This window comes from Chiloscyllium plagiosum, unplaced genomic scaffold (genome assembly GCF_037043375.1).
Source record: "Chiloscyllium plagiosum isolate Xiang-an unplaced genomic scaffold, Cpla_swu_hap1 HiC_scaffold_18, whole genome shotgun sequence".
NCBI classification, from domain to species: Eukaryota; Metazoa; Chordata; class Chondrichthyes; order Orectolobiformes; family Hemiscylliidae; genus Chiloscyllium; species Chiloscyllium plagiosum.
In genome coordinates this window covers 19,421,893-19,449,748 of record NW_028270156.1, presented here as the reverse complement: position 1 = coordinate 19,449,748, position 27,856 = coordinate 19,421,893, and the positions used below count along the sequence as shown (strand labels likewise).

The following is a 27,856-nucleotide window of genomic DNA, read 5'->3' as shown; positions in this document are numbered from 1 at the left end:
TAACTCTCATGTTAACTTCAAATGTCAAGATTTCCAGGAGGGAACCATGGCAGATGAATACATTTCTCGGTTTTTCAGTCAGTAAATACTCTTGCTCTTTAAGGTCCATTCAGCCAGGATGAAATATAGTTCTGAACACAGCATAGAGCATAATTAATTAAAACAGTTTTAAACAAGAGACAGAGTTTAAAAGAAAGAAAGAGAAAGAAATGAAAGATGGTGGACTCAACGCAAACAATGTGAAATGATAAAGGGGTTTCATTCTTCTCTCAGGAAGCTCAACATAATAATATTAACACATTTTAGGCAAGTCTTCTGTTGCTAATTCTGTTAGAATTCTGTTATGAAATAATATATTGTTTCGATTGTCCAAGTAACCTTTCCTCAGTGCTTCAATGCAATATACCATTCTCTGAACAGCAGGGTGGGCAAGTGACCTGGCCTCAGGCCAATGCTGCTGTTTCAGCAGCTGTCGAGGTTGGCACAGGCCCAGCATAAGTTGACTTGTCCTTCAAGCTTTTCACTCGCAGGAACACACCTAACCTCCAGTCAGCACTCGACACCGGTCAAGCCCAGTCCCACTGTGTGAGGTTGTCACAAATGAACTCTTGATTTCCTACTCCATAACACAGATCATTGCTGTGAATCAAAATGTTTTTGCCACTGGGACAGTTCGATTTATTCAAGACTTCCATTCAACATAGCGCAGCTGAGAGTGCTTAAAAACAAAGCCTGCAAGTTGCAATGAATTGCTGACAAAAATTCATGACTGCAATTAAATTCTGACAAGTACAACAAATAGGTCACAGAATGAAGCAACGATTGAAGTTCCTGAACACATTGTAGCATTTTTCTTTAGTGAGCACATTGATTTAAATCTCTGAGGCCAAGAAACCGAATTGGGAAATAAATGCTGGAATCCACCCTTTGCTTTCAAAACAATTAATCATGTATTCCTTTTGCTTTGAACTTTTTGGAACATTGTAATGATGGATTAGAATTATTTCTGCAAAACAAAACTAATTGCCAATTCGTATAATGCAGTCTCAGATTTTTATCCCCACTATTACGGTGCCGTAAAGACTCACTCTGAATAAAGAATGTGTCATAATAGCAGGGGGATTCCTATGTTTTATTTCATGCTATTAATTTTAATATTAATAAATTGTTAATTGAAGTTATCTTTCAACTCAAAACCCTGAGAATAAATTACCACGTTTTAATGTATAACTTTGTTTCACTTATTGATTAATCAAAAATTAAAATTATAAAAATCAACTTTCAATTATCAGGAGTTTACTGAACTAGTATCATGACATTTTGTTTACATCAGTGCACTTCAAATGTAGGGAAATATCTCTTGGTGGCTCACATCATGGGGTTAAAAAGACACAAGTGAAAACAAGAGGCTAAAAGCTTGTAGAGTTGAACTCAATGCACTAGAGAAGGAGATTTTTTTGAAGGCAGGATGAGTCTTTAGTTGTGGCAATACTCAGATGGAAGATTCTACAGCTCATTCAAATATTAACAGTAGATACGCAATCCTGGCAGTGGCAAAAGCCTTAGGGTGAATGAAAAGCTAGAGAGGTTAAACTGAGTGTAATTGCTATCCAAACAGAAACTTACTCCATTGTTCCAGATAATGTGGCTGAGGGTAGCATATATACATACATATAGAAAATTAATTAGAAAAATGATTAGATAAATAATAAAATGGAAATAAATTTTCACAACACATTTCAAAAATGGAGTGATGTGGTGCATTGAACTAACTATGGGATTGGTTTGAGAGTTAGTTAAAATAGAAGGAATTGTTATAGATATTAATTCATTGTAATGGCTAAGACTTGGAACTTGAACAATGAATGAGCATCAATAATATTTTAACTTCTGAAACATTTGGATTGGTTAAGTATTGGAGAAATCTTGCATAGACTGAAATTCATGTAGATGTCAACTCTGGATAACTAAGATTCACATCATTCCTGTACAACAATCCATCTGGATGATTTATAAGTTGTTTAACTGTTTGATCCAAGTTTGATCAATCAGCAGTCTCTAAGGAAAATACTTGAAAAATATTCATTCAAATCTTTTGTAGATGGATTCCAAATCCATTGTTTTAATCAGTATTTCCTAAGTTTCCTTCTATACAGTGTTTTATTTACATCCATTAACCCATAAAATAAATCTAACCTGGTAAATTTAGGCCTACACAATAATCTCTTCATATAGTTATTTCTGCATATCATAATAACAGAATTTAAAAAGTTATTCATAAGATCCCCAAGTAATTAAATGTTACAAAAATACAAATGAGGTACAGAACTATGCAATTCAGTAAGATCAAAGCTGATCTGGTAGCTGCAACTCCGCATTCCAATGTATCCAAAATAACCTTTGACTCCCTCAATAATCAATAATTTATTTACTTCTGCCCTAAAAATATTCAATGACCGTGCTTCCAATCCAGAGAAGAGAGTTTGAGACACCCTCAACTTTCGAAGGAAAAAATAAATCCACATTTCTTGGAAATGCCTCATTTTTAATGTGACCCTGGTTCCAATATCTTCCATGGGGAAAACATTGTTTTATCATCCACCCTGTAAGTCCTCTCAATATATTACGTTTTCGAAGTCCTTGAGTGAGAGTAATTGTGGTGCATTATGAACACACAAATGTTAAAACAAAAGGGGTCCAGTTGCATATCAGGTCTTTTTATGAACAGTAGTGAGATTAAAAATTCCCAAGTTGAGAAAGAAAAAGATTGGAAGGAAATCCTCAGGAGCTAGGAATCACCTCAGACTGGGTCAGGGAGAATTAAAGCCAATTAAAGCAACATCTACTTCAAGCAGAGTATATCTGTGAAATGCACTTTGTTGCTGTGAGAAAAGCAAATTATCTTAAAGTATAAGTAATCTGCAAAAATTATATTCAATGAATAGCCTGTTTCAGTAAATGTCTTAAAATGTGAAAACTATCTTGAATCATCTTTTCAGCTGACTTCAATAGGGGCTTTGTTAACACATCAACCACAGTGAAAATACAGTGGCAACATTGTCAAGGCTAGTTCCAATAACCTGAATGAAAATAAATATCTGAGGGGAGATGAATGCCTGTTTTTATCATCCCATACCTTTGTAGGCATATCATAGAAATCCCATAATGTGGAAATAGGCCATCGAGTATATAATTTCCTGGCCAAATACATAGCCCAAGGTACCTGTCAGCCCTCTCCTGCAGTTAATGATGGGAGGGAAAGAATTAAATTGGTGTCATAGAGTACAGCATGAAAACAGACACTTCAGTCCAACTCGTCCATGTTGACCAGATATCCCAAATTGATCTAGGTTAGCCCACATCCGTCTAAACCTTTTCTGTTCATGTACCCATCCAGATGCCTTTTAAATTTTGTTAATTTACTAGCCTCCACCACCTCCTCTGGCAGCTCGTTCCATGCACGCACTACCCTCTGCATGAAAAAGTTGCCCCTTAGGTCACTTTTAAATCTTTCACCTTAAACTTATGCCCTCTAGTATTGGACTCCCTACCCTGGGGAAAAGACCTTGACTATTCAACCTATCTTCTGCCATAGTTTTCTATAACTTCCAACCTCAACAATCTTCTTACATTGCAGTTGGTTTAATACTATCTGCAATTCAAGATTCACTAAAATAAATGACTTGATGAGAGTCACATAAGACCTTGTATAGAACACCACATCAGCCTGTTACAAACACCTTTGTCCTCCATCTAAAGCTGTCTGTGTCAAATCATTGCCCAACTGACGCACAATGTGTCATTGATTAAGAGAACACTTCTGCAAATTCCATGTTCAAATTCAATATGTTTTCATGGTACATTCTTCAATGAAGAAACTACAAGTGTTCAAACTAGATTCACCATCACTTCAAACAAAATAAAAAGCAAACTGTCAAAAATATTAGACTTTTAATAATTACGAATGCAGCGGTATTTTAAAAATGCCATTCAGATTCACTTTAAATTCAAAGTGATCCTACCTTTGATTACTAAAGCGAGAAGCAAGACAAAACCTATTCAAAACAATGGTTCAAATACTGAATAAAATATCAGTGAATTTAGGAGTGTACACTGTCATTTAAGTGCACATGCAAGGAACAGCAAAAGGAAAACCACAGCAATTCAGGTGGGTGCAGATATGTAATTCAACATAGAAATTGTCAGACTTGCACTGTTTGATCATTAACTTCATGGAAATAGCACCTCACAGCTCAGTCAAATAAACAGACAGTGTGATATTCCCCGACCTGTACTGCAGACATAAAATAAGCTTTTCTCAGGAAATCAAACAAATTCAAGACCACGTAGCATTTTAACAAGTTGGAAACTGTTAATTGCTGCCAGTCGACTTTCTCGGTATTTAAAAACATACTATGTGGGATCAACTAGCAGTGATATTTGTATCCCATGGTGCCAGAGGACTGCACGGTGGTTAATGTTCTGACTTTATTTTTAATAAGCTACAAGGAGAATCCAAGGAACCGTAGACTCATGAGTATGACATCAGTGCTGGATCATGGAATTTATATGTATTTAGAAAGGGAGGGCTTATGCCCGAAATATTGATTGTCCTGCTCTTTGGATGCTGCCTGACTTGCTGTGCTTTTCCAGCACCACACTCTCGACTCTGATCTGCAGCATTTGCAGGCCTCACTTTCTCCTGATGAGGGATGGTCAGCATGGTTTTGTGTGTGTGGAATAGTGTGTCAAAAACCTGATTTTCTTTTGAGGAACTAACCAAAAAGATTGATGATGGCAAGGTGGTAGACATTGTCCACAAGAACTTTAGTGAAGCCTTTGCCAAGATGCTGCATGGTAGGCTGTTTAGTAAAATTAGATCACATGGGATTCAGAGAGAGCTAGTCAAGAGGATGCAATATTGGCTTGATAGTAGGAGATAGAGAGTGGTGATAGGGAGTAGTTTTTCGGACTGGAGGTCTGTGACCAGTAGTGTTCCACAGGAATCGGTTCTGGGTTAACAATAGTTTGTCATTTTTACAAACGATTTGGATGAGAATTTAGGAGGAATGGTCAGTGAGTTTGCGGATGACACCAAAATTGGTGTCATGGTTAACAGTGAAGAATTTTATTTAAGATCGCAAAAGGATCTTAATCACTTGGGCCAATGAGCTGAGGAGTAGCAGATGGAATGTAATTTCAATAAATGAGATGTATTGCATTTTGGCAAAACAAACAAAGGCAGGACTTATACAGATAATGGCAGGGCCCTGGGTAGTGTTGTAGTACAGAGAGACCTATAAGTTCAGGTGACTAATTCTTGAAATTTGTGTCACAGGTAGACAGGGTGGTTAACCCAACCAGTTCTCTATCGATCTCACTAGAACACCCTGGACCTTCATCGGCCTACCATGGGGAACCTTATCAAACACCTTACTAAAGTCCAAGTGTATGCCATCTCCATCTCTTACCTCATCAACTAACTTTGTCATCTCTTCAAAGAATTCTATTAGGTTTGTAAGACATGACCTTCCCTGCACAAAACCATGCTGTCTGTCACTGATAAGCCCACTTCATTCCAAATGGGTATATATCCTATCCCTTCATATCTTCTCCAGTAGCTTCCCTACCACTAACATCAGGCTCACAGGTCTGCAATTACTTGGATTATCCTTGCTACCCTTCTTAAACAAGGAGACAATATTAGCATTCTCCAGTCCTCTGTGACCTCTCCCGGAATGGCAGCTAGTGACAAGTGGTGTCCTGCAGGGTTCAGTGTTGCGGCTGCAAGCTGTTCACTTTATATATTAATGATCTGAATGAAGGGACTGGGGGCATTCTGGTGAAGTTCATCGATGGTACAAAGTTAGGCAGACAGTTCTGAGGAGGTGGGAAGGCTGCAGAAAGATTAAGACAGTTCAGGAGAGTGTAGATTAGGGTGGTGCTGGAAAAGCACAGCAGGTCAGGCAGCATCCAAGCAGGAAAACTGACGTTTCGGGCAAAAGTCCTTCATCAGGAATAGAGGCAGGAGGCCTGCAGAGTGGAGAGATGACTGAGAGGGGAGTGGGGGTGGGGAGAAAGTCGCATAGAGTACAATAGGGGAATGGGGGTGGGGATGGAGGTGATAGGTCAGAGAGGAGGGTGGGGAAGGTAGCATAGAGTACAATGGGTGAATGGGGTGGGGATGAAGGTGATTGGTCAGAGAGGAGGGTGAAGTGGATAGGTGGAAAGGAAGATAGGCAGGTAGGACAGGTCATGAGGGCAGTGCTGAGCTGGAAGGTTGGAGATGGGGTGATGTGGGGGAAGGGGAAATGATGAAACTGGGGAAATCCACATTGATGCCATGGGGTTGAAGTGTTCCAAGACGGAAGATGAGGCTTTCTTCCTCCAGACATCGAGTGGTGAGAGAGCGGCGGTGGAGGCAGCCCAGGGCCTGCATATCTTCAGCAGAGTGGGAGGGGGAGTTGAAATGTTGGGCCACAGGGCAGTGGGGTTGATTGGTGCAGCTGTCCCAGAGATGTTCCCTAAAGCGCTCTGCTAGAAGGCATCCAGTCTCCCCAATGTAGAGGATACCGCATCGGGAGCAATGGATACAATAAATGATATTGGTGGATGTGCAGGTAAAACGTTGATGGATGTGGAAGGCTCCTTTAGAGCCTTGGATGGAGGTGAGGGAGGTGGTGTGGGCGCAGGTTTTGCTATTCCTGCAGTGGCAGGGGAGGGTGCCAGGAAGGGAGGGTGAGTTGTAGGGGGGGCGTGGACCTGACCAGGTAGTCACGGAGGGAATGGTCTTTGCAGAAAGAGGTGGGGAGGGACATATATCCCTGGTGGTGGGGTCCGTTTGGAGGTGGCGGAAATGTCGTCGGATGATGTGGTTTATGCGAAGGTTGGTAGGGTGGAAGGTGAGCACTGTCCTTGTTACAGTTGGAGGGGTGGGGTCTGAGGGCGGAGGTGCGGGATGTGGACGAGATGAGTTGGATGGCATCTTTAACCACATGGGAAGGGAAATTGCGGTCTCTAAAGAAGGAGGCCATCTGGTGTGTTCTGTGGTGAAACTGGTCCTCCTGGGAGCAGATTCGGCAAAGGCGGAGGATTTGGGAATACGGGATGGCATTTTTGCAGGAGGTAGAGTGGGAAGAGGTGTAATCCAGGTAGCTGTGGAAGTCAGTGGGTTTGTAAAAAATGTCAGTGTCAAGTCGGTCGTCATTTATGGAGATGGAGAGGTCCGGGAAGGGGAAGGAGGTGTCAGAGATGGTCCAGGTGAATTTAAGATCAGGGTGGAATGTGTTGGTGAAGTTGATAATTTGTGCAACTTCCTCGCGGGAGCACGAGGTGGCACCGATGCAGTCATCAATGTAGCGGAGGAAGAGGTGGGGAGTCGTGCCAGTGTAACTACGGAAGGTGGACTGTTCTACGTAGCCAACAAAGAGACAGGCATAGCTGGGGCCCATCTGGGTGCCTATGGCTACCCCTTTGGTCTGGAGGAAGAGGCAGGATTTGAAGAATGGATTGTATAGGGTTAGGACCAGTTCAGCCAAACGAATGAGAGTGTCAGTGAAAGGGTACTGTTGGGGACTTCGGGAGAGGAAGAAACAGAGGGCTTGCAGGCCCTGGTCATGGTGGATGGAGGTGTAGAGGGATTGGATATCCATGGTGAAGATGAGGCAGTAGGGGCCAAGAAATGGAAATCTTGGAGGAGGTGGAGGGCATGGGTGGTGTTTTCGAATGCATGTGGGGAGTTCCTGGACTAGGGGGGATAGGACAGTGTCAAGGTAGGTGGAAATGAGTTCGGTGGGGCAGGAGCAGGCTGAGACAATGGGGTGGCCAGGGTGGTCAGGCTTGTGGATCTTGGGAAGGAGGTAGAATCGGGCGGTGCGGGGTTTCCGGACTGTGAGGTTGGAAGCTGTGGGTGGGAGATCTCCTGAGGTGATGAGGTTCTGTATGGTCTGGGAGATGACAGTTTGGTGATGGGGTTAGGGTCATGGTTGAGGGGGCAGTAGGAGGAGGTGTCTTCGAGTTGGCATCTGGCTTCAGCAGTGTAGAGGTCAGTGCGCCAAACTACCACTGCACCCCCTTTTTCCGCTGGTTTGATTTACCTAGTTTAGGAGAGTGGTCCAGGAAATGGCTGATGAAATTCAGTGTGAGCAAATGCGAGGTCTTGCACTTTGGAAAAAGGAATACATACATGAACTATTTTCTAAACGGTGAGAAAATTTATAAAGCCAAAGTAGAAAGGGATCTGGGAGTACTAGTCCAGGATTCCCTAAAGGTTGACTTGCAGGTTGAGTCCATGGTTAAGAAAGCAAATGTTATGTTGTCATTTATCCAAAGAGGGTTGGAATGTAAAAACAGCAATGTGCTACTGAGACTTTATAAAGCTCTAGTTAGACTCCATTTAGAATACTGTATCCAATTTTGGGCCCCACACCTCAAGAGCGTGTCCAGCGGAGATTCACACGGATGATCCCTGAAATGGTCGGCCGAACATACAATGAACGGCTGAGGATTGTATTCATTAGAGTTTAGAAGGTTGAGGGGAAATCCAATAGAAACTTACAAGATAATGCATGGCTTAGAAAAGGTGGATGCTGGGAATTTGTTTCCTTAGGCAGGATACTAGGACCGTGGGCACAGCCTTAGAATTAGATGGGGTCAATTTAGAATGGAAATGAGGAAACATTTCTTTAGCCGTAGAGCGGTGGGCCTGTGGAATTCACTGCCATGGAGTGCGGTGGAGGCCAGGACGTTAGACATTGACAAATTCTTGATCTCGCAAAGAATTAAGGGCTTTGGGGAGAGTACGGGTAAGTGGCGTGGCAATGCCCATCAGACATGATTGAATGGCGTAGCAGACTCGATGGGCTGAATGGCCTGACTTCCACTCCTATGTCTTATAGTCTTATGGTGTTCAAGGATACTGCAAAGATATCTGTTAATGCCCCAGCGGAACAATAGTGTCATTTAAGATGTATCTCGACGTATACACGAATGGGCAGGGAGCAAAGGGGTACAGGTCCTTCGAAAATAGGTGGCAGGTTTAGGGAGAGGATCTGGATCGGCGCAGGCTTGGAGGGCCTGAGGGTCTGTTCCTGTGCTGTAAAGTTCTTCGCTCTTTGTTCTAAGAAGGCATTTAGCTTGCTTGCCTTCATTGCTCAGACCATTGAGTTTAGGAATTGGGACATCGTGTTGAGGTTGTACAGGTCGTTGGTGAGGCCACTTTCGGAGTACTGCTCTAGTTGTCCTGCTTTAGGAAGGATATTAGTACATTGGAAAGGATTCAGAAAAGATTTACCACAATGTTGCTGGAACTGGAGGGCTCGAGTTATAAGTTGGGACTTTTTTCACTGGAAAGTAAGAGGTCTTTTCCCGAACATGGGGGAGTTTAAAGCTTAGGGTTGTATAAAAGTGAGGAGAAAAAGATTTAAAAGGGACCTGAGGGCAACATTTTCACACAGAGAGTGGGTCATATATGGAATGAATTGCCAGAAGCGGTGGTAGATGCAGGTACAGTTACAACATTTAGAAGACATTTGGACATGTACATGAATAGCAAAGGTTTTGAGGGATATGGGCCAAATATAAGCAAGTGGGTCCAATTCAGTTTGGGACATTTGTCAGCATGGATGGGTTGGACTGAAGGGTCTGTTTCTGTGCTGTATGACTCTATGTCTCTAATTGTGGAATCGTATTCCCACAGGTTTTCAGTGTTAAGGAAGTTTTCTTAAAAAAAAAAAATTTCTTTTTTTCATTTTGTCACTCCTCCCAATACTGTCATGGATTCTGTTAACTCCTGTACATCTAAATGATGTTCAACATTGAGGAGTACTGATTCCTCATGAGTGGAGAAGGGTGCGGTAGCTGCTGGGGATCAGTAGTAGGCTTCCTTGTCTGTGATGAGATCTTATAGAATCCAAAGTCAATGTTGAGGAGTTCTGTGGTCACTCCCTCCATGTTGAATGGTATGGATGTGATGGTACTGGATTGGGTGGGCGAGATCACAAGTCCCATGTCACCAGGTTATAGTCCAACAGGTTTATTTGAAATCACAAGCTTTCGGAGCACTGCTCCTTCGTCAGGTGAAATGCTTGATTTGTATTTGTTGGTCATGGCACCATTGTCAGATTCTCTAAGTCATTTTATTCTTATTCTACTCTACTGTAGCAGATTGGTACAGCTGAGTGCCTTGCTAATCCACTTCAGAGGGCAGTTAAGAGTCAAACCCATTCTTGCTTGTCTTCAATGCATAATAGCCAGACTGTCAATGGTGGCGGATTCCTTCCTTAAAGGACCAGAGTGAATTAGGTGTGTTTTCCACAATAATCCAAAGGGTATCTTCAGGTACAGAGATCCAGCATTTATTTTTAATTGTTGATGTATTTAACTGACAAAATTTAAATTCCTCAGCTGCCACAGTGGGATTTGAACTCTAATAATTTTCCCTTCATTGACTGGCTTGGTCACACCTCACCATCACTAAGTGATTCAGATTTTTCTAACAGATTCAGTACACCACACGTCAATAGCTTGAATTGAACTGAATCACATCTATATGTTTCAAAATAATACTCCAGTGTACACTGCAAATAATAGTAAATCCCAGAAAGGCACTGACTAGGTTAATGGGTTATCAGTATCCTCTTAAACCTCATTACAACCATCAGCTAATGTATTAGAGAAGACTGAGGAACTGGCAACATCATGTCAACAAAAATAACCAGTGGCAATAGGTAACAAGGATTCACCACAAGAGGTTATTTATGTTTGACGAGTCCACATCTGATATTTTCCCTGTTACACCCAACACATGTCTCGCATTAGAATAAATCTGATCAGCAAGGACTGTTTACCAAGGACAGAGTTCTTCCATATTTGGAGCAAAATCTTGGTTTTAAATGTTAAATATTGTAAAGTTCAGGGAACAACATCTATTTCCCAGAACATCAACACCAATGAAAGCTCCTAAACCAAATTTAGAAGCAATTTATTTTTGTCTCTTCCATTGTTTATATCTTACTAAAACAGTAATCAAGAACATTAATGAGACAGCCTCTCCATATTATTCCATAAATATAAAATTCTTAAAGCTAATTTAATACCATTAATTGCAGTGCGTGCCACTGCAAGTGCTGATGGCATTGACAAGCAAACGAGCTTGCAGAAACCACTGCACCAAACAATATGAAGTAAAATAATAGTGTCACCTTCAAAATCCTCAACTTTCATTCATTTCCACTATTCCAAAAGCTTTTAGTGCTTACACCAAAGCCACTCATCCTGCAAACCAACAAAATTATCATTAATATTCTCACTCAACATCTTAGAAGCAATTTCCAGTACCAGTTTTCTTTTGCACATCCCTGCAATCCATCTCACTCCAGATTATTTGAAACTCTGAAAACGTGAGGCCTGCAGATGCTGGAGAGTCAGAGGCAAAAAGGGTGGCGCTGGAAAAACGCAGCAGGTCAGGCAGCATCCGAGGAGCAGGAAAGTCGATGCTTCGGTCATAAGCCCTTCATAAGGAATGTGACATTCCGGCACTACCCTTTTCAATTCTTATTCTAAACTCCCTTGACATTAACACCTAATTTTGTATAAAAGTATTAGTAACTGAAAGAGTTAATTGACATTATAGTGTCAGGAAATAAAGGACGGTTCCTGTGAGGAGCTGAATTGCATTAATTGCAAATGCTAAATTCATGTAGCTAATAGTAATTCATATTTACAATAATGTCAAATCTGACAGCCTCACGATATTTTATCACATAATGCAAATGAAATGTAACTAGCTATTAAACACAATTAATAAACCTATTTGGCTTTTCAGGATTAAGCCTATCTTTTCTTGTCAAACGGAGGAAGAAGGCTTATGTTCGGATGAGATGTGATGGTTCAGTTAGGGTGTTTGAGTTACAGGTTAGCCAGGAATGACCGAAAGAGAGAGTTAAGAAGAGCCAACAGGGGACATGAGAAGTCATTGGCAGATAGGATCAAGGTTTTTTATAGCTATATCAGGAATGAAAGAATGACTAGAGTAAGATTAGGGCCAATCAAGGAGAGTCGTGGATAGTTGTGCGTGGAGTCAGAGGAGATAGGCGAAGTGCTAAATGAATATTTTTCATCAGTATTCACATTTGAAAAAGACAATGTTGTCAAGCAGAATACTGAGAAACAGGCTACTAGATTAGATGGGATTGAGGTTTGCAAGGAAGAAGTGTTAGCAATTCTGGAAAGTGTAAAAATAGATAAGTCCCCTGGGCTGAATGGGATTTATCCAAAAATTCTCTGGGAAGCCAGGGAGGAGATTGCCGGATCTTTGGCTTTGATCTTTATGTTGTTATTGTCTACAGGAATAGTACCAGAAGACTGGAGGATAGCAAATGTTGTCTCCTAGTTCAAGAAGGGGAATACAGACAACCCTGGTAATTATAGACCAGTGAGCCTTACTTCGGTTGTGGATAAAGTGCTGGAAAGGATTATAAGAAATAGGATTTATAATCATCTAGAAAGGATTAAGTTGATTATGGATAGTCAACACGGTTTTGTGAAGGGTAGGTTATGCTTCACAAACCTTATTGAACTCTTTGAAAAGGTGACCAAACCGGTGGATGAGGGTAAAGCTGGTATATATGGATTTCAGTAAGGCATTTGATAAGATTCCCCACAGTAAGCTATTGCACAAAATACTGAGGCATGGGATTGAGGGTGTTTTGGGGTTTGGATCAGAAATTGGCTAGCTGAAAGACGGTGATGGTTGGTGGGAAATGCTTATCCTGGACTTCAGTTACTAATGGTATACAGCAAGGATCAGTTTTGGGTCCACTGCCGTTTGTCACTTATACAAACGACCTGGATGAGGGCCAAGAAGGATAGGTTAGTAAATTTGCGGATGACACTAAGTTCAGTAGAGTTGTGAATAGTGACAAAGAATGTTGCAGGTTATGGAGGGACATAGATAAGCTGAAGAGCTGGATTGAGAAGTGACAAATGGAGTTTAATGCGGAAAAGTGTGAGGTGATTCACTTTGGAAGAAAGAGTACTACGCTAATGGTAAGATTCTTGGTAGTGTAGATGAGCAGAGAGATCTCGGTGTCCATGTACATAGATCCCTAAAAGTTGCCACCCAGGTTGATATGGTGTGTTAACTTTTATTATTTGAGGGATTGAGTTTCGGAACCATGAGGTCATGCTGCAGCTGTACAAAACTCCGGTGCGGCCACACTTGGAGTATTGCATACAGTTCTGGTTACCACATAATAGGAAGGATGTGGAAGCTTTGGAAAGGTTCCAAGGGCATTTACTACGATGTTGCCTGGTATGGAGGGAAGGTCTTATGAGGAAAGGCTGAGGGACTTGAGGCTGTTTTCATTGGAGGGAAGGAGGTGATTTAATAGAGACATATAAAATAATCAGAGGGTTAGATAGGGTGGACAGTGAGAGCCTTTTTCCTTGGATGGCGATGACTAACACGAGGGGACATAGCTTTAAATTAAGGCGTGATAGAGGTAGGACAGATGTCAGAGTAGGTAGGGGCATGGAATGCACTGCCTGCAACTGTCGTAGACTCACCAACTTGAAGGGTATTTAAATGGTCATTGGATACATATATGGACAAGAATTGGCTAGTGTGGATTAGATGGGCTTCAGATTGGTTTTACTGGTAGGCGCAACATCGAGGGCTGAAGGGCCTGTACTGCGCTGTAATTTTCTATGTTCTGTTGAACACTTTCTGGTGGCGTTCTTCCCACACACTATCAGTAACTTAGACTAATAAAAATTAGAAGGATTAGAGGCAGTCACATCATTCGAACTGGTTGGTATCAAAAAATATGCCACCTAGTGGGTAAATTTCAAATATAACTTATGTCCAAAATTCTCTCCGAAAAGTGCTTTGATTTTTCTACCTTGTTGCTTGCTTTCTTCAATCCTTCTAACAATGTTCTGTTTGTCTTGATCTTTAAGATTCCTCCCCCACTTTACTTCCTACTTATCTGCTCGCTTCACTGGCTTACAAAGCACTTAGGGATTTTTTTAATGAGATGAACTCTATATAAATGCAAATGGTTATCACTGCTATTAAAATAATAAGTTTCATGATGCATGCTGGATTAATAACTATACCTCAACAACTGTTGTTAGTTCAGTTATGTGTTGACCTTGGTAATTCTCCATTGTGATTTCCCTGATGACAATTCACTGAAAGGGACAAGATCTTCAAAGGAAGAGCCTTCCATTCATTTGTAAGCAGTAAACATGTGACAAATTATGTTGAAATACACCATTTTGCTACTTGCAAGTATCCACATTGTAACCAAAATGATGGATGGCTCCCAACCTCATACATAAGAACAAAACATGAGCAAGTATTTTCTCAAGAACACAATGGAAAAGAAATTGTGTCGTACACACATGTGGGCATTCTATCAGTGTCTCAGAGCCATATGGATCCATCCAAAATCACTGTCACTGGGAAAGGAGCCTCACAATGTCTACCTCAATTTGGCTGAATAAAAGAATTAGGAAGAACATCAAGACAACTAAAAAAAGATATAAAAATGAAAGGATGTGGTTTTTGGATAATTCTCTAGTCATGCTTTAATTATATTGAAGGATTAAAGACTAATCGCTTTTCAGATAGCCTTGGTTTGAACACATGCACCAGAGACCATACTCCCTGAGACAATCAACAAGAGGTTATGGAAGTCCACAAGATGAGATAATTCAAAATAATTTTGGTCCCTTGATAAAAAGGAAAATGTATGACAAGATGTAAAATAATCAAACTTGGTAAAAAAACGATCAGTCTTAAACTGATCAGAACATTCAAATATTGTGTGCACAGATTTTATATGTCCTTCTCTTCATGAGTAAACTAACAGTACAAAGGAAAATCAGTTAATTACCTCAGTTGTTTTCAGCATTTGAAATTTTAAACAGCCACTGGTAATCGTACTCTGTGCACCTGTTTCTCGGGACCATCACTTGCGAAAATCTAAACACAAATTTAAATAAAATTCAAGAAAAGCAAATGAGAACCTGAAAAAGAATGTTTTATTACTGACTATTAAAAAGAAGCAAATAAATTTGCTTTGAATGTAAATGATGTGGTACATGTCTCTGCTGATTTCTACCACTTAGCTGACACGTCTGCCAGCCGATACAAGCATACACAATTAGAACGGTCACCATATGACATCTGCTGGGAAATAGTGCTTAACTACCTATGAGACCTAAAACTGTAGCAGAAACAACGTTGCATGTTTTTGCAGCAGTGGATCAGACAATGGACTTTATACAGATACATAAAAGATCAATGACTGTAACAAACACATTTGTCTATTGAAACCACAGTTAGGTAAAGTGAATTAGTTGCATTTGCTGGGACCGGTTGCTGAAGTGGCAATAATATTAGTTATACTGTACCTTCAGCATTGTCAAGTTCTGTAACTGAAGGATAATTACTGAGACAAAGAAAGAGACATTAGGAGCAACAAAGAATTTAGTCAAAGAAGTTGGGTTTAAGCAGGGTCTTACAGGAATAATCAAATAAAAGCAAAATATTGCAGTGCTGGAAATCTGAAATAAAAACAGAAAATAGCAGAAAATTTCAGGGGGTCTGGCCGCATCTGTAGAAACAGAAACAAAATTAACATTTCGAGTCTGATACGACTCTCCTTTAGAATTCAAGAAAGGGTGATCTGGCTGTGGTATACCCTGATTAACGCATGAAGGTCATCACTTGAAAATTGTAACCACTTTCCTTCCTGCATTTTTAAAGTTACTTAAAAAGAAACAGCTCACGGCAGCATGCTTATCTATTCAACAATATTATAGTGTTCATTGAAGACCAGATACCAAATTTATTCAACAAATTTTAAAATAATATGTATTGGAACAGAAATGTAACACATTTGTTTCCAAGTTAAAGATATACAGGTGGTTCTACTATAATGCACGTTTCCTTAATGCAAATTCGCTATAACACGGTTGACAAATTGGGGACATTGTTACTATAGCACAAACTTTTACAATGTGTATTGGCTATAACACAATTCAGGCTCCATTAGCTTAAATGATGCTGTTCTTGCGTGATTTTCTTATAACATGGGGCTGCACGAGAATGGAATGACCACTTTATAGCGGAACCTACTGTATTATCATTCACAATCAAATAAAAAAAAATTTTGAGCATTGATAATGCTTGAGTTTGCCAATTTGAACAAATTATTTGTCAAATGCTATCTGTTATGGACCAGGCCAGACCCCCTCAAGACATTTCAAGAGGGTAACCCAGACCCTAACTTTGCACATGTAACGTGGACATTCTAGGAGTGATACAGCTTGTCAAACCACTCAGTTTTAAACAAAACAGAATTTATTTACAAGATTACCAAATGAAACCAGACAAAAGAGAACAGAATACCTTAACCTATCCAAAAACTCAACATATTATCCCAACTTAATGATGTTGCTCTAAATACTTGCAACAATCCCCATAAACACCTCTTGGTATAAAAGCTAAAATCAAACACAGGGTCTTACAGGAGACATGTCAGAGAGAGATCACCATGGGCCTGCTTCTTTGGATCCAGCAGCCTTCTTCAACACCAATGCTAAAAGCCAAACCAAACCAGAGAAAAGCCGAGCTGGGAGAACTGGCTGCTCCCCTTTCATTGTACAATTTTTTTTTACACTTAAAAGCCTTCTGCTGAGGCAGTATCTGTTAGCTATAATCAAATTGGCCCTAAAACCCTTCAACATAGACTTTTCAGAGTCTGTGTCTTTTACGACCTCTCTGAAAAAAACCCTAGGACAACATCACCTTGTTAAAGGAGTAGCATTGTCCCACTACTAAATTACACTGTTCACATTAACCACACAATAAAAAAAAGCAAAAAAGTATAGCTAAGAATTTTTACAGAGCTACTGCCTTGATGAGAGACTTATGTTCTCTGACATTCAGATGAATAAGAAGTGAACTCATTGAAAAATATAAGGTTGTGAACAGGCTTGAGAGGGTAGACTCAGAGATTCCTTCTAGCTCCCAGAGAACCTAAAATATGGGGGTCATAGTCTCAGAATAAAGGGTTGATCATTTAGGGCTAAGATGATGAGAAATTAATTCCTTCAAAGGATTGTAAATCTTCAAAATTATCAGCATCGGAGTGAAGTGGATATTTCAATCTAGAATAAATTTAAGGCAATGAATAGAGAGATTTTTTGGCAATGATCAGTGAATCAAGGAAAATAGGAAGTGGCTGGGTAAGTGAAGTTGAAACTCAAGACCAACCACAATTGTATTGAGTGGCAGATCAGGTTTGACAGGCTGGATAGTTTACCCTTGCTATTCTGGTTTCCTATACTCCTGTAGTAATCATTTCACCAGGTCTGAGACAGAAACAGGAACAATTCTGAGGAAATTTCCACTCTTTAATAATCTTCAAGATTCAAGGATGACTCAAGAACATAGGCAATGTTGTGGTCAGTTAAATGCTGAAGAGTAGACCTGAGGTCACAGAGGGCACTAGTCATATAAATCAACGTGTCCAGGAGATTACGTATGGAGCTAATTTTCTTTATTTTCAAGCAAAGTCATATTCAGAACACATTCCACTTTTACGATTGATGTGTTTCTTTAAAACACTCTGACAAGAAATAGTCACAGTGCTGGAACATTATCAACAGGTAACTTCTTTTCTTTTGAAATTGTTCCCTTTTCTATTCTGGTGAAACCTCTAATCCTCAAAATAAAGCAACAAAAATGTTCTGTCATACCAACAAAGACAGGAATGTAAAATAAACAAATGGTGTGCTTCTACATCAATGACATGCAGTGAAATTTTGACAGCATTAAAATAATTCAACTGAAGCCACAAAGGCTCAAGATTTATGGTCAAGCAATGAAGGGAACATGAGAAATTTAAATTTGTTTTGACTGAGAACAGTAACCTGCAAGAGGAACCAAAATGGCTAATGCCCCAGTTATACACATCTGGCGAGGAGGACTAGTGCGCCCAGAGAAGAAAAAACATGAGTTAATTATGAGCTTGATATCCTGGATGTATCATTCATTAACTTAACTGTGCAGAATAACTGGGCAGTGGGTCCTCAGAATGCAATAATAAGTGCTCTCTGCAGTTGTAGGAGCAGCAGAAATTAGCCTTCGAATCTTAATAAAAAAACTGGAATGGAATCAATGTAATTCAAAGACCTATTTGTTTAAAGTGTAGAGGGAAGAATCAAGGATCATTATAATTGCGCAATGAATAAATTGTAGAACTAATCTTAAATAAGTTCCTTGGTGTGATTAACCTTAGACAAATGGAAAAGAATTGAAATCGAATTTGAAAAATTGAAAACTGAAATTGCATGGGCTCGCTACATTTATTGAAATATATTCTGATTAATAGTTCTGATTCAGGTGTCAGCTCCCCTGCAGATACCAATAAACACCAAGGTGCCCTGTATTCCATTAATTAATATTGAGAGGGGCGATCACGTGTTTTCACTCTTGCCTTTTCCTCATCCTAACCCTTCTTTTCAACTCTTCTGTTGTCTACTTCTCAAGATTTCCAGTCAAGCTAACCAATGAAACCTTTTCAGGAAGAGTATGAAAGCAAGAACAGATTTCTGATCAAGATGTAGCATTAGTTGATCTGACGTTCACAATCACCACATTAGATATTGGGACTACATGTAACTTCAAGAACAGGAGAGCAGCAGTTCCCAAACTGGGGAAAGGAGCCCAAGTGGGGTTTCAAACTGAAACTTGGAGGTAGCAAGCTCTGAGGTAGCAAAAAACCTTGCATGAGTTATAACAGCTGTGCTCCATTGCTAAGAGCCACCCAAACCCAAAAAGACTCACCTCCACCCTGTTTTCATGGGTCTTTCCCACCCTAGCAAGAACCCACCTCCCTCCTCATCACCACTCAAGTCTTACTGGGGGCATATTTAGGAAGAGCTGAATCGAGAGGCAATGGGTTAACAGTTAGGAGTGGCCTGCAGTCAATGCAGGGGGGAAATGATAATCTGCACACCAGTATCCTAGAGAGTCAGCTCACAGGTAAGTTCTGTCGCATGAGACTTAGATGAAGACTTTTGGGCAGCATGCACATGAATGTGGATGGGCCTGGCAACAGAGATGCATGGTGCATAAGCTGGCCTTTTGCCACTGTCAAAAGCTCTAAATTGGAACTTGGCTTCCAAAAGAACCTGGAGTCCATTGCTTCAACATGCAAGTGTTGGCCATCAATCCCATCCTGCACTGCAGCACAGGCAGAAGCACCCATCGTTTTAGTGCTGCACTAAAAGCCCAGATTGAATCTCAAGGTCTGGAATAAAAATCAGGAAACTGGAACTGTTCAGCCAGCCTGGTAGCATCTGGGAAGGGAGAAACCAAGTTTCACATGGTAAATTGCTTTTGGATCTCATGAAGATCCTTGCCTACTGTCAGGGGTTTAGACTTCGCCACCGTAGCTGCAGGTAAAGGATAAGCAGGGATGACCCACATCCTTCCCCGAACAACCCACCCTCTCGTCCTGGCACCTTCCCCTGCCACAGCAGGAATTGCAAAACCTGCGCCCACACCTCTTCCCTCACCTCTATCCAAGGGCCCCAAAGGAGCCTTCCATATGCATCAAAGTTTCACCTGCACATCCACCAATGTCATTTATTGTATCTGTTGCTCCCGATGCAGTCTCCTCTACATTGGAGAGACTGGACACCTCTTCACAGAGCTCTTTAGAGAACATCTCCGGGACACCCACACCAATCAACCCCACCACCTCGTGGCCAATATTTCAACTCCCTCTCCCACTCTGTTGAGGACATGCAGGCCCTGGGCCTCCTTCACCGCCGCTCCCTCACCACCTGACGCCTGGAGAAATCATCTCCTCTGACCCACATCCTTTTATTCTTTTATTTAAAGAATAAAAACTAGGTTGACTCCAGAGTTGAGGGTGTTGGCTTATGAGGAGAGACTGAGTAGATTGGGATTATGTTTATTGGAATTCAGAAGAATGCGAGGGGATCTGATAGAAACATATAAAATCATGAAGGGAAGAGATAAGATAGAAGTGGAGAGGATGTTTCATTGGCAGGTGAAGCTAGGACAAGAGGGCAATGCCACAAGATTAGAGGGAGCAGATGTAGGACTGAATTGAGAAGGAACATCTTCACCCAGAGGTTTGTTAATCCATGGAATACTTTGCCCAGTGACGTTACTTCAGTAAATGGTTTTAAAGCTGAGGTAGATTTCTTTTGAATAATAAAGGAATTAAGGGATATGACAACAGTGCGGGTAAGTGGATCCGAGTCCACGAAAAGATCAGCCATGATCTTATTGAGCGGCGGAGCAGGCTCAAAGGGCCGGACGGCCTACTCCTGCTCCTAGTTCTTATGTTCTTATTAAAAAGAACCAATGCTGGCATGGCTAGTGGGAACAAGGAGTCAAATCTTTTAGCCATTTTGCAAGTTTGCTACCCATACTGATTGGCTATGTCTACAGTGAGTGGTGTTACTCCCAATGATACATCAACATTGTAGTTAGTTCAAAAGAAGTTTTAAAATCCTGCGCAACCAGAGAAATTCAATGACCTTGGGAAATTGCTATGAGCCCTGCAGGAGAGAGGGAGGTGGAATCCAACAGTCTGAACGTTTAAGGCAAAGTGAAAAAAAGTATATTATCTTGTGTGCACCAATGGAACAGTAATAAACAAATGGACATAAACAAGTTGAATGTAATCACCTGTCATTTCTATCCCATCTGTTCATAAAAGAATTATACGATATTTCTGTGCACAGATGAGAGTGTGAGCATGAATAATTGAACACCCACCTCTCCACTGCTTTCCAGTTGCTGCTGTCATGAACAGGTGTAATAGTATGGACATGAAATGTTCTGCATGCAAATCATGAAGCTCATTAGAGGCCTGGATTTGGCATTTACGTCTTTGGTGATCAAGAACAGAACATTTAACATATGTTAACAGATCTTTTTTAACTTCAAATAGCTTGATTAACTTGCAGGCACAACTCTGTACAAAATGATTATTTTAGTTAATATTTTGTTCAGTGCATTGTGAGAATGATATCGAGAGAATATTATTGCTCCTTATTTTACTGTTGTCTGTAAGTGGAACATTTGATTATGTTACAGGATAATATGTATTTGGATGATTTCAATAACAGTATGAACCAAGAACCTAAAGATTTAACTGGTTCATAAGTGTCAGTGGGCACATTGCAATGAATGTGAAATATCAGAAACACATTACGTTAAATAGTGCGTACCATTATTTTCAAGTTTGTTATTGAAAATAGAGAATTAGAGCATGATGCAGAAGACATAATCTCCAAATATAAACTGTGTAAATACTTTCGAATCTGCTAATTAGCCAACATGTTGTTTTCTTTCTGTTGGCAGTCCCCATCAGTATGGATGCCAATTGTCAGCATGTTGCATGTCCTTGGAGCGCCATAGTATTCACATAAGAGGATTAACAACTGTGGTGTCATTACTGAGAATGAATCTATGGTTCATGACCAGGGAAATTTCCAGATCCTGGATTCACAGATGTAGGTGGTGAACAAGAACACAAGACTTCAGGAACAAAACAGACCATTCAGCGAGGTAATGTTTCAGGATTTCTGCTCACTTTTCAACTTCTTTGATACCCAAACCCATGGTTTGTTCAGCTGCACCCGAATTAGGACCGGAGACCATTCCCATTTACATCAACCAGTTGCAACTGTTGCTGCCAGTCAACAACCTTCATTCAAACTCTTCCATCAACAACAGGGTAGAAATGAAGCATTGTATAAAGACATTATTCAGAGCAGACCAGACTTCACTTTTACTCAGAAAAAGATCTCCTTTCATTATTTTCTCTCTCAAAATTCCAACACTGAGATGCTGGTTTCACAATTCAACTCCCAAATTTCTAAGACACTCATAACAATTCAAAAGGTGTTCAGAAATGCAGCCCTTAAAATCCGGCAGCGAATAAATGGCAGGAGAGGTCATTTGATTTGATTTGATTTATTATTGTCACATTTACTGTGATATCGAGAAAAACACTGCTTTGCATCCTAACCAGACAAATCATGCCTACGTAGGGTAATAGAACAGAATGCAGGAAATAGTGTTACAGCTAAAGAGAAGGTGCAGGGAAAGATCAACTCTAATATATGAGAGGTCAGTTCTAAAATTTGATAACAGTGAGGAAGAAGCTGTTCTTAAATCTATTAGCAGCTGTTTTCAATTTTTTTAATCTTCTGCCTGTGGGAAGAGGGTGGAAGAGAGTATTAACTGGGTTGGAATGCATCTTTGGCTATGTTGGCTGCTTTCCCTAGGCAGCAGGAAGCGTAAATGGAGTGAATGGATGGAAGGCTGGTTTACATGATGGACTGAGCTGTGTTCACAACTCTCTGTAATTTCTCGCAGTCTTGGGCAAAGTGTTGCCATACCAAGTTGCAATGCATCCAGATCGGATGCTTTCTATGATGCGTTTATAAAAATTAGTGAGAATCATTGTTGACATGCTGAATTTCCTTAGCCTGCTGATAAAGTAGAGGATTGGTGTGCTTTCTTGATTATAGCATCGAAGTGGATGGACCAGGACAGATCATTGGTGATATTTACTCCCAGGAACTTAATGCTCTCGACCACCTCCACCTCAGCACCATTTATATAGACAGGGATATGTCCTCTACTCCACTTCCTCAAGTCAGCTCCTTCATTCTGCTGACATTGAGGGGGAGATTGTTGTCTTTACACCTTACTTCTGAGCTGCCTATGTCTTTCCTATACTCTGTCTCTTCATTGTTTAAGACCTGGTCCGCTACAGTGGTGTCATAAGCAAATTTGCAAACAGAGTTAGAGGAGAATTTGGCCACACAGTCATAAGTGTATAAGGAGGATGGTAAGTCTTGAGGGGCACCAGTTTTGAGGATTATCATGGAGTAACCTTACTGATTGCAGTCTGCAGTTCAGACATATTACATCTGTGATGAGAATTCAATGTCAATAAATATTTATGTCACTCTAGAGAGCACAGAAAGCCTCAATTTAACATCTATCCAGAAGACTGCACCTCTGACAGTATTTCCCTAAATCAGTACAGCATATTATACCAGAATAGGGTTTCAACCTATGATTCTGTAGTCAAGAAAGTAGCCTCTTGAAAATGTGATTGGTGTGTGTAAAATAATCTGAAGCCTGTAAGAATCTCTGACCAAGAGTAATGAGACTTCTCATCTTGGATTATTTTCGGAAAAAAAATTCAAAACAGAATTTCTGACCAACAAATTTTGGGCATGACAGTTAGGGAATTTAAAAAGACAAAAATTGTTACAAGGTCTGTTAAAGTAGATGGATTAAGGCTGTATTTATCCATTAATGATATCTTCCCTTGAAAGATATCATTATCATTCATTCTCCATCACAAAGGCAAAACAGTGAGGGCTGTACATTGTTCTGTCCATCAGTACTAATCAATATCAACTGACAGTAAGATAGGCAAGACATCTTTACCAAGTTTTCACCTTTTGAGTTGAACAACACAAGTACCTGGCACAGTCCCATTCAATGGACTGACTGCAGAGCAATAAGGGACAACACTTCTATTGATTTCTCAGTATGTGTTAGTGACATCAGTGATTGCTTCCCAAAGTGCACTTCAGGATTGATGGACCTGCATTCCCATAACAGTTCGTAGTATCTTACCACTTACTGTGTTTTCCCTCACCTCATCTGTTCCCTCCAAATGTACTTCTCATATCTCCCTGAACTGAATTCCATTTACCAGTTTTCTGTGCACCTACATTGTCCATTAATTGTTGGTAACATCTTGCAGTACACAGCTTTTTCTTCACCTTCGGGCAGTGTTCAATTTTTGCATCAATATCTTAATCATGCACCCTATATTTAATCCTATATCATTGTAATATATTACAGAAAGTAAAGGCCCAAGTCACATTTAGTTTCTGTGATTTGGATGGATTGTTGTTGCTTCTTGCTGTGCATGTCAAAGACAATTGTTTTATCTCTTATGTTATTCATATGCATGAAGTAGATTAATTTTTGCTGTGTCATAATCATTGTTGCTGCATGCCAATAAGTGTCTCAAAGGTATCTTCCATTTCTTCACCTCTATCATGGGGGAGTAAGGCATGGTATTCTCTTTCGTTGAGGAGAGAGTGAGGTCTGCAGATGCTGGAGATCAGAGCTGGAAATGTGTTGCTGGAAAGGCGCAGCAGGTCAGGCAGTATCCAGGGAACAGGAGAATCAACGTTTCGGGCATAAGGCCTGAAGAAGGGCTTATGCCCGAAACGTTGATTCTCCTGTTCCCTGGATACTGCCTGACCTGCTGCGCCTTTCCAGCAACACATTTCCAGCTATTCTCTTTCGTTCCATATCATTGCAAAAGTTGCCTTTGAACTATCACAGTGAGTTTGCCAAAGTAAGAATAAAAATCATCACTCACATGATCATCAACATTTTAATTTGTAGTACAGTGATAGTGCCTGATCAAGGATTTGGGATCACGATCCTTTCAAAGAAAACTTTCTCTGTATTGATTGCCTGTTTTTCATGTAGATGGTTACTTTGGTGAGACCAAAGTGTATTTTGTGAGGGTAAATTTAGATTTTAGACTGCAAGGGCTGAATGAATATTTGCATATTAAAAGCAAAAGCAAAATGTATTGAACAAACCTTAGGCATCCTCGTGAATTCTATTAGCAGGAGCCTGTGTAAATGTGAGGCAAGGTGAAGGCACAATAGTCCCATTATTTCATTAGAGAGAAAGACAGGGAGAGAGAGAGAGGAGCAAGTTTACAAAATTATGAGGGGCATGGATAGGGTAAATAGGCAAAGTCTTTTCCCTGGGGTCGGGGAGTCTAGAACTAGAGGGCATCGGTTTAGGATGAGAGGGGAAAGATATAAAAGAGACCTAAGGGGCAACTTTTTCACACAGAGGGTGGTACAGGTATGGAATAGCTGCCAGAGGAAGTGGTTGCAATTGTACCAGCCTTCACATTTAAGAGGCATTTGGATGGCTATATGAATAGGAAGGGTTTAGAGGGATATGGGCTGGGTGCTGGCAGGTGAGACTAGATTGGGTTGGGATATCTGGTCGGCATGGACAGAAGGGTCTGTTTCTGTGCTGTACATCTCTATTACTCTAAATAGAGAGAGAGAGACAGACACAGAGAGAAAGACAGAGAGAGAGAGCGAGAGAGTGCCGATAGTGAATTTTAACTTGATGATCAGCACACCTCAGATGAGGATCGTGGTTGAGAAGGCAGTGCAGGAATTAAGTCCATGCTGTTGGTGTCTCTTTCCATTGTAATCCAGCCAACTAAGCTAAACAGCCCCCATGAAATGTAATGCAAATGAAAACATCCTGAGAAGGGACAACAGGGTGGTAACACTGATAAGGAAAAAGACAGAAACATTTAGGGTAAGATTGATTATTCTGTAGTTAGATAAAGGAGATCTCAATGACATTAACCTATGACCTAGAATAGAAAAGTCGGTGTTTTATGTTTGCATAAGGGAAGATTGGAATTTGGTAATGAGATGTGCACAGTATAAAAGTTCTCATTTTTCTGTATACTTTGGAGTTTCACATTGATTTAAACTGAGGTGAATGTCTTGCTGTGCCACTTGAATAAAGCAAGTAAAATCTTCATTTTGTCTCCAGTGATTGATATTAAAAACCTTAGATAACAGTATGAGCCCTTCATATGTATGTTTCAGACAGCTTCAGTGTGTTCCCAAGACTGCAGATTAATATGTTGTCACTAGAAATTAGATGGACACTTGCCAAAAGTTGCATAAAAGCAATGTTTCATATCTTCACTATTTTCATAATTATTGTGAAGCTCTTGGTGAGGAACAGTAGGATGTTCAATAAGAAGAATTCGGGGGCAGTTCAGTCACACATCGTTAGTATAATACATTCATTTCTTCTCCTTCCCTCTACGAGTCGCTGTGTATGGTACCCTTAGGTCAACTGAGTGCAAAATGCAGTTCTCAACACAACCGTTATCCTTTTGAATTTTATGTATCTGTACCTTTCGGCTTTGTGCAGTATTGAATTCAGTATCACAAGCTATGTGCTCTTTAACATCAAGGACCTCTAGATTCCTGAGTCTCACACTTGTTCTTTGCGGAATATATTTTATCTGATTCCCACCATGGACTTGTTTTTAAAGGTCTTAGTACTTTAATATTGAATAACCTGGTTTCTATTCCACATTTACAAAATCATATCTGAACTTTGTAAAAACGCCTTTTCTCCAATTGAGACCTTTATTTAAAAAACTCTCACTGTCTTTGTCTTTTTCCATAAATCTTTGCTTGAAATTCTGACCCCAGTATCAAAATGCGGTCCCAGTGATATCCCTTCCACCTGTCAAGCTCTGTTGAGAGGACACTTATCTCATCAATTACACCTAGAAAATAAGGCTTTGGGGTTACAAATTCCTTTTTTATCTATTGCTTCCTCCATTACCAATCATTGTTCTTGGGGGTTCCTGGTTATTCAGTTGCTTAATAAGACTCTTCAGTGGATTCAAGTGTCCAGGTAAGGAACTCTGGAACTGCCTTCTAAATCTCTCAGCCTCCCTACTTCTTTTTCAATCCTTAGATCACTCCTTAAGACCTTGGAGTTGTTTGGCGATCCATTGTGATATCCTCTTACTGGCTTAGTGTATTTAAGAATTGTCTTGCAAAGTGCTTCAGTATGTTGTTGTCACATTAAAATCACTATATACATACAAATTGTTGTTATTATCATACTGTACATTTACAAAAGATGTAGAAAATGTAGATATGATCTTGTAGACTTTGGCAATGAGATAGAGGACCGTCCTCTGATATGTCTAAATGGTATTGCCTGAGAATAGCTGGAAACATAAACCAATTAATATTAATAAAATTAGAGTTATGAAGTTACTGGGATGCAAACAATATTTAGAATTTGAATTGTGTGAGCTAAAAAACGCCTCAATCCTTTATAATTGCTTCCTCGCAAACCCCTTCTGCTGATGCTAATGTACATTGTAGGGTCTGGTGGAAAAAGAGCCCAATCCAATTTCCAATACACTACAGTCAGTATTAGGAAGTCAAAATGTATCCTTGGCACCCAAACAAACATCTATGTATCCTTTCTTCTCATCCTTCAAAAAACAAGGAGAACTGTTCATTATTAGAATGTAAGGTTAGCAACAATGCTTTGATTCTACTTGGGCTCACTATTTGCATATTGATGATCTGTTTTTAGGACACTTTGAACTTAACAATTCATTCAAAATACTGAATGCTCAGAGAAAACAATGTTTACATATGGCATGCAAGTATTCTAAACTTGGTGTAGAATGCTAATTGATATCCCTGGATATCACACACATTATGATAATTCTTGGGTTATTATTACAGTCGCTCTGTCCTTCAAATGTCCCTCTGTAATACAATGCTCCTTAAGCAATCATTCCATTTAATTTTCTCAGTTTTTCGGACATAACTGGATATACAAAAAGAAGCCTCCTGGGCACAGTTCCCAAGGTTAACCAGACTGAAAGTGCCAATGAACTGCCAGTCAAGGACACAGAGACAATTTCTTGCAGAACCATAAACGAACAGCCCACAGGTGTTATGGGCTCAGTCAGTGAGGAATCGCTCAGAAAACCGTTAACGCATGCAGCTCACAATCAGGAGCTGCAACTCTGTTTGGTATTGAAGATCATTGCAACTGGAGCAGAAATAAATAAACTGCAGAGAAAGTACATCGATGTTTCAAGAGTCATAATGTTATAAGTTTATATCACTGAGGAGCAGAGTGAAGTATCTCATG

The 27,856-nt window shown here is 40.2% G+C and overlaps 1 protein-coding gene across 8 annotated transcripts in view; it reads right to left on the bottom strand.

Annotated features, from left to right (window-relative positions):
• The window catches only part of LOC122557667 (leucine-rich repeat-containing protein 4C), a 998,121-nt gene that overhangs the window by 818,556 nt on the left and 151,709 nt on the right, over window positions 1-27,856 (bottom strand). For all 8 annotated transcript variants that reach the window (XM_087996325.1, XM_087996323.1, XM_043705489.2 and 5 more), the window contains exon 2: window positions 14,901-14,989. The gene's annotated coding sequence lies outside the window, so the exon portion shown is untranslated. The remainder of the gene's footprint in view (window positions 1-14,900; window positions 14,990-27,856) is intronic.